The following is a 13307-nucleotide window of genomic DNA, read 5'->3' as shown; positions in this document are numbered from 1 at the left end:
TTATGATTTTTTTCTTCAGGATCAAGTCAAATAAGTTCCTGAGGTTGGGAAGTTTTAGGTTTACCTGTTAAGGAGACATTATACTTGTTGGAAAGGATAATGTGAATATTCACAGATAAATTGTGGAACACAGGCTGTCATTCATCTCCAAAGAAAGTGCATCCACGGGACTAATGAATAATCTCCTTTGGGGATTCTGAACAGCCTAACAAAAGAGTACTAAACATATTTATTATAAGGAAATAGTCCTACCATTTCATATACATTAAGATGCATTGCCCACACTTGGACGGGTTCCTTGGCAGCATGACCAACATGTCTTTACTTCATTCCTCCCCAAAGTAGGGAACAAAACACCCAAGAAAGAAGTTGCAGAGACAAAGTTTGGATCTAAGATGAAATGATGGACTATCCAGAGACTGTACCATCAGCCACCAAGCACAGGCACTATTGCATATGCCAGCAAGATTTTGCTGAAAGGACCATGATACAGCTATCTCTTCTGAGGCTATGTCAGTGCCTCGCGAATACAGAAATGGATGCCCACAGTCATCTATAGGATAGAACACAGGGCCTCCAATGGAGGAGCTAGAGAAATTACCCAAGTAGCTGAAGGGGTCTGCAACCCTATAGGAGGAACAACAAAATGAACTAATCAGTACCCCCAGAGCTCGTGTCTCTACCTGCATATATAGCAGAAAATGGCATAGTCTGCTATCACTGGAAAGAGAGGTCCCTTGGTATTGTAAATTTTATATGCCCCATACAGGGGAATCTCATGGCCAAGAAGTGGGAGTGGGTGGGCAGGGGATCAGGGTGCGGAGGGTATAGGGGACATTCAGGATAGCATCTGAAATGTAAATTAAAAAGTATCTAATAAAATATTTAAAAAAAATAGTCCAACCAGTTCATATACAGTAAGATGTGTAGCCCACATTTGGATTTTTGGCAGCATGTATTTCTATGCATCATGTGGGTTCATGGTTTCAGGAGGCAGACTTAATGGCCTCATATTCCTTGAAACTGGAGTCACTAACGTCTCACACCTTTGCTTGTAATCGAATTTTAAGTCACCTTAATTACTTTAAGAACTTCATTTTGTTTCCATCTATTGCTATGTATAGTAATGCTAAATTCTGTTCCTGGGAAGTTCTGGGCCTAAGAGAAAATTCTCACATCAAAAGCCTTTGTTGTGCAAATATTGTTGCTTAATGTAAAACCATTGGTTAAATAAAATTGGCTACTGTTATTTACTGGAGGGATTAGACATAGGTAAGTTTTGAGTAATCTGGTTGTGCGTGGAGAAGTGAAAGATAAGAGGAGAAACTAGAAAAAAGAGAGAAGGCACCATGAGAGGAGAGGTACCATAAGCTCATAAGGAGTAGAAACAGCAAGTTTTTGGGGTGCACCACTGGGGAGGTAGCCAGGGGAGCTGTTAGAAGAGCAGATTAGGGGTCACCCAACCCACAGTAATTATCTTTGATGTTGTTTTTGTTTTTGTTTTTCAAGACAGCATTTCTCTGTATAGCCCTGACTGTCCTGGAACTCACTTTGTAGTCCAGGCTGGCCTTGAACTCAGAAATCTACCTGCCTCTGACTCCCAAGTGTATGTGCCACCACTGCCTGGCTCATAGTCATTGTCAAAGAAAATGTTATAACCATAGTCTGAGTCATTTCTTTTCAAGTAAGTCAGGATAAGCTTAAATTGGTTCTACTAAATCTTTNTCTCAAAAAAGAAGGTGATGGGGAAGGAGAAGAGCATTGCCTGGAGGGGAGGGGAGAGAAGACCATGGAGAAAATGGTCAAAGACATACTTGAACAGAAAGCCTCCAAAAACCAAAGGATGTATATTTTTTCATTGAATTTTGCACTTATTTCCATCTCATTGCGCCCCTCCTTCTCTTCCCAGTCTGACTCACTGTCTCACTCCTTCCCCAATTCCCTATCACCTTCAACCCACAGAAAGGGACCCTACATTCTTCCCCAGTACCAACCCACCTTGGCATAGCAAGTTGCATCAGGAGTAAGTGCATCCTTTCCCACTGAGGCCAGACAAGGAAGCCCAGCTAGGGAAAAGATCCAAAGGCAGGTAACAGAGTATAAATCTGAGACAACTCCCACTCCAATTGTTAGACACCCACATGAAGACCAAGCTGCACATCTGTTTCATATATGTAGGGGGCCTAGTTCAAGCCCCTACGTGGTGTTGGCTCATGATTCAGTCTCTGTGAACCCACATGGGCCCAGATTAGTTGACTCTGTAGGTCCTCTAATTGTTTCCTAACACTTCCTCCTCCCACAACCCTTCCACCATCATTTCCACAAGACTGTCTGACCACAGCCTAATGTTTGGCGGTGAGTCTCTACATTTTTACATTTAAAGGGTGATGGAGACAGAATGCAATGAGAGGGACTGCCAACAACAGGTCAAAATGGAAAGCTCTCAGAAGTCTTACATCAGATGTTTGTAAAAAAGGTCGGTATCTGTGGTCTTGAGAAGCAGGAGACACATCCTTCCTGGGTACCTGCCATTTGAAATAAGGGACTGCCATTCTAGGCTTTGATAGAAACATCTCAATAGCCTGATTAAGCTCTTCACACTAAAATGTAATTTCCCTTTATCTTATCCTTAGGCCTGTACAATCACTATATGGAATTCATTGTGCATGACTGGTTTTCAGTTTGTCTTGATGTGTATAATTATTTTATCTAAATTTCCTCTTTCTTTTTCTGCTCTGGTGTAGTTGTGAAACTCTAATATTTCTTGATGTAACAATTCTTAAAATACGAAAAATTGACATATAGGAGCTCAGTACAGCACAGGTCAAAATGTCCCAGGTGTATACTGTGTGTTCTCGTCTTGGAAACAATGTAATAAGTGTGTACTGGTAGTTCCAGATAAATGCATAACTTTCAAGGAAAGTTTGAAGAAATTATTAAAAAAAATGAAATACAGGCAACATTGGGACCCTGAGAAATGTAAAAGTTATTGAGGTCATGAAATTAGTTTCACACAACTTTTGAGAGTAGTCCTGAATAATAAAGTATAGAATATGTCATACTGTATGCCAGTAAAATTAAGTCAAACACTGGGACTCTTAAGAGAGTTATTGTGTGAAATGTACAGAATCAGAAAGCTAGCAGAAGCAATGAGTTAAGGGTTAAATACCTCTGAATCATTCGGGACTTTGGTAGAGGATTTCCCATCAGAGCCCTATCCTGCAAAGCAGAGGTTGGATCTCTACTCCACACCAGCTACTCAAATGGATACCAAGTTTTCTTTTGTAAAGAAATGAAGGAGTCCATTCAGCCACCATCTGAGGAAGGCACTATCTCATTTTCAGAGTGACTGCTATTGCCAGATTTTAACTTAGCACCAACTCTGTTTTCTTGTGCCAGTATTCCCTGTACTCCCCACTTTCCCACTTTAGTGTCAGTGATGAACTCTGCACTGTGATTTGTCCCTGTTACCTGGTGTTGCTGCTCTCAAAACCTGCTTCTTTGATCCAAAGAGAAATTTCAAATCACATTCTAAACTGATTTCAACAAATAATGCACAGTGGGTTCCTTTGGTCATCCTCTTTAAGGAAAGAGATATTTTTTTTTCCTTCTCAGGATGCAAGGAGTAAGAAAGAATTGATATTTAAAGATCAGGTACAAATTCACGTGGCTTGGGAATCACAAGGTTTTCTGACCTCTAAGTTGTGTTTTTAAAGGACTCAGGGGGGATTTCCCAGGAATAACTTACTCATCCAAAAAAAAAAGCTTCTTCATATACTATGAGATTCAATATGATAAAAGAGCAGCATCAACCATCCTTCTCCATTCTTAGTCTTCAAAGTAAACATGCTCCACCAAAGGTGTGAGGTACATGCTGCAGTCACCATCTCCCCAGACTATTATGAAGCTTACTCTTAACACTGATTAAATGGCAATTTAAAATGATATCCTTACCTCCTCCACCTTCAGGAGATTTTCTCAATTCTGCATTGCCTCTGATGGGTCTCGTCTGCATTGTCATATAAGAGGAGACATCAGAGATCTTCTCCAACCCTGGCAACAAGAGATGCTGATATATCCAACAATGCCTTATGTGATGTTTGTATATAATTGGCCCAGAGAGCCTGTGAGAGGCCATTGGTGAAACCTAGTTGCAGTGGAAGTCCCCAGTGACTGTATTGGAAATGCTAGTAACATGGGATGATCAACAAAAATATCAGCAACAGTGGCATGGATGAACCTGAGGTTAGAGTGATACTGAGGGCAGAGTTGGAGAAGGGTTGCTAACTCTTTGGAGAAACCCAGAAGATTTGGTGTGAGTCCCAAACACTGAAAGAAGAAGCTGTAACATTGAACTTGCCTTTGATTTTCCTCAGCAGAAATCGAGCCATGGGCCATCTGCTGAGGAAATCTTCTAAGAGGGAGTAGAATCAACCCAGCAGAAAGAAGTTTGTTACAGTCAACAAAGATGAAAAGGGAGTTGGAGACATGAAGACACATTTGACATCAGAAGTGGACATGAAGAATTTGGAGTTTGCTGAGCTACTTATGTGTCTTTCTTTGGAGAGTACACTTTTAGGATGAATCTCAGAAGAGACCTTGAATTTAGGACTTTTAACATTATTGAGACTGTTATATCCTATAGAGACTCTGGAAGTAGGGCTAAATACCTTTTGCCTTATGCTATATATAGGTGTGAACCTCATTGACTCATATGCTTGAACATACTTATAGGAGCAAAGGAGTGGAATAGGATGGTGTGTATATGCTCAGTAGAGGGAATAGTGCTCTAACAATATATGGCCCTATTGGAGTAGGTATGGCCTTCTTGGATTAGGTGTTACTGTGGGTGTGGGCTTTTAGACCCTCATCTTAATGCCTGAAGGTCAGTTTTCTGCTAGCAGTCTTCAGATGAAGATGTAGAACTCTCAGCTCCTACTGTACCATGCCTGCTGAGATGCTGCCCTGCTCTCAACTAGGTGATAATGGACTGAANGTATGAACCTATAAGCCAGACCCAATTAAATGTTGTCTTTTATAAGAATTTCCTTAATCAAGGAATCTGTTCACAGCAGTAAACCACTAACTAAGATACCCTACATGGATGCCTGGAAGTGTAGATAATTAGAATGCATACCTGATGTTTGTTCTACATATTTCAAGAAACAATTTGTATAGGTGTGATCCATTCCAATAAATTTACCACACAAAGAAGGACAAAAGTCCATATCAGGGGGTGGAGAGATGGTTCATCATTTGAGAATATGTTTCTCAAAAGACCCACATGCCATCTAAAAATCCTCTGTAATTTCAGTTCCAGGTGAAATCAAATGAACTTATTTGGCCTTTGAGGAATAGCATGCAGGTTTTGCATACACATACAGAAGCAAATCATGCATAAAAATAAAAAAATCAAAAGAAAACCCCAAAACAGCCCTGAAAAAATACAAAGGGAGAAAACTCATGGAGCATATGGGCCTCGATTTTGTCTCTGCTTTTAGAAACATCTGGAAACTGAATACAGAACTACACACTGTGCTTGTCTGTGCAGAGTTTATGCCATACTTGTAGGATCAGCAAGTACTGCATGGAACAAGTTCTTGATAAGGAAATAAGAACAGGTCAGGACAGCACAGGTTGGGTTAGTCCAAGAGACTTGTCAAAAATCTTAGGTCCAACAGATTCCTGAAGTGACAGGAAATATGCTGAAACACAGAAGTCTTTTCATAGAGGAGTTTGTGTCTTTATGAGCGTGTGTGTGTGTGTGTGTGTGTGCATGTGCGTGTGCATGTGCGTGTGCATGTGCGTGTGTGCTTTTGTCCATGGGTGTTTGAATACATGTGCTTTGTATTTCAGTAATGGTAGGTGCTTGTTGTAGGTGCTTGATTATACAAGTGTGTATTCATGTACTCTTTTTGTATGTGTGTGTGCATGTGTCTGTGAAGGGATGCACTTGTATGTCCCTGTACATATATATATATATATATATATATATTCATACATTTGCTTGGTCATTAAACAGTCTAGCATGTCTGCATTTGGTCTGCCCAGTGGCTTTTCTGCACCTGTGCTGCAGGGCAGAAAGCAAAACCACACTAAGACAAGGAGGTAGAATGGAGGTAGGATAACTCACTGAAGACTTTTGAAAGGCCATATGTAAACCTACAATTAAAGAGGCTTTATAATATACAAGCCCGTATAAAGGTTTAAATGGAATTACCCTATAATGCTCTGACAATGCCTCCCCTGAATGCAATATACTACCCAGTGAAAAGCCCAGGTCCTATTTTGGATTATCTTGTTTGGTGTTGCACATCACTGAATCTCATATACACTCTCAAATCATTAAAGACTGCTGCCACTGCTCTTGCTTCCTTTCTGGAAATCAAGCTTAACACCACATTGCTGAAGAAGATGGTAACTGGCACAGCCATCAATTCAGGCATCTATCTCATTCTTTTGTGTGTATTGAGAACATATCAATTACTCTTTAGCAGATTTTGGAGATACTTAGCTCACTGCTGTCCAACAAATTTCTATAGAATATGTAATCTCTTGGTAGCCAAGATTGCAGCTCTCAGTCCACCATCACCCTCCCAACATCTGTCCCAAGATCTGGCAACTGCTCTTCTAATTTCAGCTTCTCTAAGTGGGCCAAACTGGAGAGGGAGCCCAGGTCCTCATGCACACCAAGCAGCAAACACTACACTACAATACACTACACTTCACCACAACATACCACACTAGAATATACTACACTATAGAACCTCAGTCCTCCTCTTTCTCTGAGGTCAACTTTGGCTGTCCACTGAGGGAACATGTCTTCTTTATATATCTGCACTGGATACAGGAAAATATGTTTTAACCANGATCACTTTTGTGTTTTTCTAGCAAGATGGTTGGCAATGTTAAGGTTTTTCAATTATGGAAAATCCGGGGGTGGGGTTTTAAAATATTTTCATCAAAATAGTCAGGATATAAAAGCTCTTAATTAGTGGTTTATTTTAAAGAATCAGCTTACCTGAGCTGAGTGGTGTAGGCCTCTCATCCTGGTATTTGGAATGCTGGGGCAAGAGTTCATGTCCAGATTTGGCAAGATGGCAGGATTCAGCCTCATTAAACTGAAAAAGACACAGTGTCTGACTATTTTAGAAAAAGGACCCCTATCAGCCTTAAATACATAGTTAGTAGTGTATAAATGTTTTTCTTAAACAAGTACTTGCTGTAACCATACATTTGCTGTATGCGAGGGTAGCGTTAATTGTCAATTGGATCCAATCTGGAGTCAATCTGTCAGGAGAGGGTCAACAAGGGATTTTCTACTTGATGTCAAATATGTCCACTGTGAGAGGCACTATTCCCTAGGCAGAAAGGGGACCCTGAAATGCATAAAAGTGGAGAATTGAGCTGAACACAAGCAAACACTCAAGTGAGCTAGTGGGCATAAATGTGTTTATTTCTCTCTGCTTTGGAATGTCAGTGTGATGTGACCAGTATTCTCAAGCACCAGCTGTTATGACTTCCTGCAATGAAAGGCCTTCACATGGAAATATATATGTATGTATATATATATATATATATATATATATATATATATCACAAACAAGTGTACACACACACTCACACACATACATATAGAAACACACACACACAAACACACACAGAGAAGTTTGGAAATTTAGGATAAGCTGTGCTGAGTCATATGAAAGTACTGACTGTTTTCCCTAAAAAACTGCACACTCTTTGATGTCAAATCACTGAGTCTGAAGGGAACAGGTTCTAGTATATTGACTGCAACTTATTTCTGCCTGTGAACAAATTCTCTGAAATAGTGAGCTAAAGTGCTTTGTCAAAGGCTAAAGGCCCGTACAAAAACAGCCTAAATCTGCCATTTACAAATGAAAAATAAGACTCTGTAAACTTTTGGTGTGGATATATTTCTGTACACACCAAAATTTTTCATTAATTCCAAACAAAGATTTGGTGTCTATTTGATACTGTAACAAAAAATTTAAGGAAAAAATATACCAAATAACTAGATGAGCTGTCAAAATAAACCATACAATGTTAAGTGGACAAAAGTATAAATGTTAAAAAAATTATAAAAGTGAAAATCAAAATAATGGGGTAAAATGAAGGCTTTAAAAACTTCCACATGGCTTTGGTGTCTTAAAATATTTTTGCTATTTTATTATTTATTTTAGAAGACTTGAAAGCAAATGAAATACATGAAAATTATTTGAAATCCTTGCCTAGCAAATACAGGGTTTGCCAGGAGCAGTCAGAAGTGTTAGAAGAAACTGAAAGAGCCTCTCCTTGTGACAAACGTGTGACATGATGGGAGGGGCTCCCATTCTCTACTTTGTACTGGAAGGAACCCCAGTGGGCTGTGTAGCAGTCACAAACAAGGCATTGATATCTGGGAGGAAAGGGACCCTGGAATTTCCATTGGTTGGGAAACACCCTAGCTATAGTTTTTCCAGATACTCTGTGTGGACAGGCCAGTGTCACTGAAGAACCTTGATTACATCTACCTTGAACCACTGTCTCTTCCTTCCTATATTCACAGAGTCTAGCCAGCCTTCCAATATTTCAGTGACTGTCACAACATAAATATATGTTCTATGCATCCGGTCTTGAGTTTGCTCAAATATTCCCAGGAGTCTGCCTAATTTTTCTTTACCTCCAACCTCTTCATAAACCTCCCTCACAGCAGCACAGCCAGGCTCCTACTCTGTCTCCAACACTCCCCCTGGGACAATCCACTGGTGTGGGTACTACTGCTACTCACCAAGAGCACCTCTTCCTCCTGCTTGCTGTGGAAGCACAGGCAGGCTGCTCACTTTTTGAAGCCTTGAGGGCTTATGTCAGTGTCTTCTTGGGCTTGAACTTCATCCTAGAGCCTGCATTTTGCTACCTATGCTCCAGACTCCACTGTGGGGACCAGGCCTATGCCACCTCTCCAGGGAGTAGGGCCAAAGGAAATCACAATTCTCTGGTGCCAGTGGGAGGAGCATAGGCAGTGCTAACAAGGATGGCAAGGATGAGCTCTTCCAGGGATGAGAGGCTGAACACAGGCTATTGAAGTCAGGGAGTGATGGTAGAAGCACCACCTCTGCTCCAGCACCTCCTGCTGTCCTTGGTGCTTACAGCTGCTCTTGGCCACTCATTGCTTGCAAACACCTCCCTGGCCAGGGGAAGAACTAGGGTCCTAGGTCAAGCTAAACAGAGACAGTTGGAAGCAGAAGTGTGGACCATGCAGAGAGGCAGAGCATGTTAGGATATTTAAATCCTGTAATTTTTAAATCCGAGGAGATATGAGCAATAGAGCTGGAAGAAAAAAAATTAACTCAGTAAAAACAACAAAACCTTCCATGATAAACACTTACTGAGAAGTTAATATTAGCACAGAAACTTAGAATACCCAAGATACAATTTGCAAAACACATGAAACTCAAGAAGAGGGAAAACCAAAGTGTGGATAATTCGTTCCTCCTTAGAATGGGGAACAAAATACTCATGCAGGGAGTTACAGAGACAAAGTTTTGAGAAGAGACAGAAAGAAGGAACATCCAGAGGCTGCCCCACCTGGGGATCTATCCCATAAACAATCACCAAACACAGTCACTAGGCAGATGCCAACAAGGGCCTGCTGACAAGAACCTGATAATTCTGTCTCCTGTGAGGCTCTGCCAGTGCCAGGCAAATACAGAAGTGGATGCTCACAGTCATCCATTCGATGGAGCACAAGGGCCCAATGAAGGATTCAGAGAAATACCAGGGAGCTGAAGGGGAATGAAGCCCCATAGTAGGAATATCAATATGAAATAACCAGTATCCCCAGTGTTCCTTGAAACTATATCACCAATCAAATAAAACCCATGGTGGATCTTGTGGCTCTAGCTAAATATGTAGAAGGGGATGGACGAGTTGTTCATCAATGGGAGGATAGGCCCTTGGTCCTGTGAAGGTTCTATGCCCCAGTATAGCGGAATGCCAGGAACAGGAATGGGATTGAGTGGGTTGGAAAGCAGGCGGAGGGGAAAGGGTATAGGGAATTTTCTGAGCGAAAACCAGGAAAGGGAGTAACATTTGAAATAATAATAAAGAAAATACCTAATTTTAAAAAACTAATAAACAACATCATCTTTTATCTTGCTCATCTTAAAAACAGAGAAAATTGTGCGTCTAAAGTGTGGTGGCTGGGCTGTTGTTCCAGTCCCTCCTTTTGAAATCTTGCCTGGTTACAGGAGATGACTACTTCAGACTCCACATCCCCCATTTCTAAGAGTCTTAGCTATAGCAACCCTAAAAGATTCCTGGGGGTTTCCATTCTCCTAGGTTTCTAGTTCTTCCCAGAGAGACTCCCACCCCAATCCAGATGCTGCTATGAAGAGAGGTGTGCTAGTATCCTTGAGGTATGGTGGAGGATCACTTACATATATACCCAGGAATGGTTCAACTGGGCCTTGAGGTAGAAATATTTAAAAATTTCAGAGAAACCATGAAGTTAATTTCCAATATGGTAATACAAATTTGCACTCCCACCAGCAACTGTGTTCTCCTTGGCACACAATTTCATCAGCATGAGCTGTCCACTTGGNTTTTGACCTTAGCCATTCTGAGGGCTGTAAGATCTCAGAGTACTTTAGATTTGCATTTCCCTGATGATGATGACTTTGGCTGAAAGTTCCAGGACTTTTCAGGTATTGTCTATACCAGGCCTCCATATTTCAAAGACACCAAGCAACCAGGACACATGTGACTGTTTAGGAAGTTGAAAGAATCACACAAAGAGTAACAATAGATCGAGGACTTTTATCAGGCTTGATGACACACTCAGTTCAACTTGGCATATAACTGTCAATTACCTCTTTGATTTTCCTGGGTACACAGAGCTGGCCCTGAAATTTGTTCTACTTCATAGGAAAACAAGACATGGAAACAGATAGGTATACTTTTATTAGTTCTACTTAAGAAACTCCTGATTCCTGGTTGACTATTTTGCTTCCAAGATCTGCCACCTGAAGCAGATCTCCTAACATTTCAAGGACCCTATTTGCTCAACTCATTGTTAATCTCCACCTAATGACCTAAAAAAGAGTAGTGGCTTTCAAGAATGGTGGAAATCTTAGCTCTTTCTCAGCCTCCCTGCATAGATTATCAACCCTAACAGGGCTTTTCTACTTTCATAATCCACATTGAAATGTGTGTGAAATCTTAGCAGAGATCATGTCTACCAGGAGCACCTGACCTCTCTTCTCCCCATTGGCTCTTACTGAGTTCTTCTTTTTGTTTATGTTCTATTCTCTAATTTGAAGAAACATCCTTGGGTACTCAGATTCTGGATAGTTTGCCCTTCCCTTCAGACATCTGTATGGGCTGTGTCTCCTCTTAGGACTCTGTGTTTCAGGCTTAGTACTAAGTAAGGCTGTTTCTAACTCTGCATCACCAAATACCCACAGGAGCATCTGTCCCTCACAGATAGTTGGTTCTCCAGAGCTTATATAGTAGATATGACAGTGAACAACACTCTGACTCAGCTGAACACACTCCATGCCTAGTTTTACCACGATGTATTGAGACTCCACCAAATCTGCCTACACTGTGGCTTCCCCTTCCATTTTAATGGGGATTGCTTACAAGTTCAGGGGTTCAGTCCAGAATCATCAAGGTGGGAAAATGGCAGNATCCAGGATGGAANGGTACAGGAGAATCTGAGAGTCCTACATCTTCATCTGAAGTCTGCTAATGGAACACTAANTNCCAGGTAGCAAGGGTTACTTAGGGTCCTGCCCATGCCAACAGTGAAAAAACTACTCCAACATGGTCACACCTTCTATTACTGCTACTCAGTGGACTGAGCATAGACAAACCATAACAAATATTGATGCAAAAATGCTCAATAAAATTCTTGAAAACTGAATCCAAGAACACATCAAAACAGTCATTCATGTTGCTTTATTAGGTATTATGCAAGGAATGCAGAAATGATTCAGTTTGCAAGAGGTGTGAAACTATGTTATTTTAGGATCATGGAATCACAAAATGATTGCAACCTGTACAAATAATGAATCCTTGATCCTCAGGCTGGTCCTCTTGTCTAAGAGCTGTGGTGGCTACCACTATTCTAGTGAAAGAACCAGAGAAGTTATGTCTGGGTCGGCATCTTATACTTANATCACCCCCATGCAGTAAGTTTCTTCTCAAAGCAACACCACAACAATGGCTGTTCAAGGCATGTGAGAAGGTCCTACTCTTGGACCATCCAGGAATCTGTTTTNAAAATCACATTGTCTTCAATTCTGCTACCATCTTGACAGAGAATGACCCACAGAAGCTCATCAATAATTGGATGAGGAAACATACATTAAGATACAGATCTGGATAGACCTAATGGACACCACCACACCCCATGAAAGAATCTGAGGGAATGCTCTACATGGATGGGAATGTCTTCATTAAACATGGAANCAGGTACACAGGGGCTTCAGCAGATATTGCAACTGAAAAGATTTGTCCTCAAGGAATACAGAACAACTCTATGGTGAAAAAAAGAACCTATCATCACTTACCAGGAATGTCACTATGCTTTAGTTATTCCACATGTGAATATTATGATATATGTAGAAGGAGGGCTCATCACTGCTGGCAGAAAGAACATTTAAAACAAAGAGGAATTCTTGGCCCTCCTGGAAACCCTTTGACTTCATAGATGAGTTTCTTGATTTCAAGGCTAAGAACATGAACTTGATGACTCCCTTGAGGTCACAGGTGCCTCAGGGACTGAGTTGGCTACCCAAAGATTGTCCCAAGAACAGTGGAGTCTACTGACATTCTGGGGACATACTGTGACCCACTGCTCCCTGAGACTCCATACTATGTAAACAAGGGGAAATAGGGGATGTAAAAATATCCAAAGGTTTGCTGAAACCTAAGATTTGTTGTTGACACTAGAGGGAAGGATCACTCTGCCAGGAAATACTGGCAGGTTTCTGGAAACAAACCTTCACCAGACTACCTGACTGGAGTCCACGCTTCTTTCTGAGTTACTCATAACAATGTATGGTATTACTGGACTTGACAGCCTGGCTCAATACTTCTAAGCAATATATCAGCTTTATAGTAAAATGCATGTAAAGACAAATACTTCTGCCAGAAGTGTGCACATATGAGGGGACAAACTATGGTCAATTGTGAGAAACTGACTTCACTGCGACCCTAAGATTGAATCTAAACTCATCAAGCACAAAGTCAGGATGTTGCAGAAAGAATATAGACATCTATATGGGGAGCAAAATGCATTG

General features: G+C 41.0%; 1 pseudogene; it reads right to left on the bottom strand.

Moving 5' to 3' along the window:
* Nucleotides 1-8357: 8357 nt before the first annotated feature.
* On the bottom strand, nucleotides 8358-8895 carry LOC110314706 (annotated as a pseudogene).
* Nucleotides 8896-13307: the final 4412 nt, after the last annotated feature.

Source organism: Mus pahari, unplaced genomic scaffold, assembly GCF_900095145.1.
Source record: "Mus pahari unplaced genomic scaffold, PAHARI_EIJ_v1.1 scaffold_9958_1, whole genome shotgun sequence".
Classification (NCBI taxonomy): domain Eukaryota; kingdom Metazoa; phylum Chordata; class Mammalia; order Rodentia; family Muridae; genus Mus; species Mus pahari.
Note: the sequence above shows the minus strand (reverse complement) of the source record. Positions and strands in the feature narration are given on the sequence as shown.